The following is a 1,961-nucleotide window of genomic DNA, read 5'->3' as shown; positions in this document are numbered from 1 at the left end:
CCAGAAAAGACCTCTAGATTGGATCTTGTGGTTCTGAAACTTGCGGTGGCGAAAGAAGTATTTCATCAACTCCCCTAGGGTTTTTGAGATTTTAGAGTATTTATAGAGGCGGAGGTAGGTCAAGGGGGTGCCCATGGGCCCACTACCACCAGGACGCGACAGAGGCCCCTGGCACGCCCTTGTGCCTAGTGGGCCCCATGAACGTCCCCTCGTGCCCTTCAGAAGCTTCTTGGGTGTCTTCCTAACAGAAAATATCTCCAAAAAGTTTCGTGGCATTTGAACTTCGTTTGGTATTGATATTCCACAAAGTAAAAAAACAAGCAAAAAACAGCAACTGACATTGGGCACTATGTTTAGGTTAGTCTTAAAAAACAATATAAAATTGCTAGTAAATGTATATAAACATCCTAATATAACAACATGGAACAATAGAAAATTATAGACACGTTGGAGACGTATCAATCTATCCCACTTTTGTCTCCGATTTATGAGAGAAATCACGTACGGACCGCCCCGCGAACCGATACAGGTTGGAGTTGGATGACTTCCGCGGACGGTTGCGGAGGTTTGAGGGTCGGCGTTGGAGATGCCCTTACGTCAAAGTGTAGTAAATTTGACCATATTTGTAGAAATAATCTTTTATTCTTAAACTTGAAAAACCAACGAAACTTTGACTCTAGACAAAACTTATGCACCATATATTTTGAAATCTCTGAACTTGATCAAACATTCATAACTTTGATTTTGGAAGAAACTTATACAGCATGTATATATTTTGAAAAATGGTGAGTGCAGTAGTACTATTGAAGAGAAAAACTTTCCTCGGTCAATTCTCTCGCTCATCGGACCCAGCCACGCAGGATTCCTACGGGTGTGGTGCCTGTGCGTCGATCGAAAAAAGCTGCCGTCGGCAAATCGACGAGCAAGCGGGGGAGCTGCTGCTGCATGCCCTGCGCAGACGCGTCACGTACCCCATCGTGGGATCACGCATAAATTCTGTTTGCAACTTGCATGGCTGACCATCGATCGATCTGTAGTCGCTCTCATCTAATCATTCTCCCGTCGCCGTCGAGCTCCAGCTTAATTATTCCTCCTGGATTTGCAACCGGCGCACGCACGTGCTGTACAGTCCGGGGCTTCTGTCGGCAACGCAGGGATGCAAAATCGTCGTGGATTCGGTCGCTGGTTTCTCCCGGCGGTGCGATATATTCAAGAATGTGCGGCGATTGGAACAGTCCTGTCCTGGGCCTGCCAATGGTGCCAAAATTACGTGTGCGTCTTTTGGTACAATGTGGTCACTGGTCAAGAGAAAGTCTCTCTTTCTGGGCAAACGAAATCTGGTAGATATAGCAGTCACCCGGGTTCATTTCAAACTAGGTAGCACCATGGGTGGTGGGCTAGCCAGCCTGAGTTTCATCTTAAGTAAAATTGTTGCCTGGTTTTCCCTAGACACCATTCACCTTTGAAATAGCTACTATTCATCTTACAAATCACAACAACGAAGGAGGATCTACTTAAGTGCTAGACAACATTTTAATGCTACATATGCATGTGGATATAGCTATATTTGCATGTTCCCAATACAATGAGCCTTACAAATTAAAAATTTCTGTTTTTAGATAGGCCCTCTAAACCGGAAGGGATGGACTATATGTTGTGTTACATCCATTACTTTATTGAAGTTTTCTAAAACATCAAACCCTGCTCTAGTGCAAACATATATGGTTTCACCAATAGGTGCAATGGGTGTACCAGGAGCTCTAGTGCAAACATATATGGTTTCACCAATAAACAACCAAATGAGCAACGATGTTGAAATTAGGTACCTCACCCAGATCATAAGTGTCTACAGAAGAAGTTTGATCGATGTATTGGTTCCGGTAGGTGGGGAATAACTACGTGGTTTTTCTTTCCCCGTATGTCCAACTTACCAAGACAAAATACTATACAAACCTAAATTT

The sequence above is a fragment of the Triticum dicoccoides genome, chromosome 2B (assembly GCF_002162155.2).
Source record: "Triticum dicoccoides isolate Atlit2015 ecotype Zavitan chromosome 2B, WEW_v2.0, whole genome shotgun sequence".
In the NCBI taxonomy this organism is placed as follows: domain Eukaryota; kingdom Viridiplantae; phylum Streptophyta; class Magnoliopsida; order Poales; family Poaceae; genus Triticum; species Triticum dicoccoides.
Note: the sequence above shows the minus strand (reverse complement) of the source record.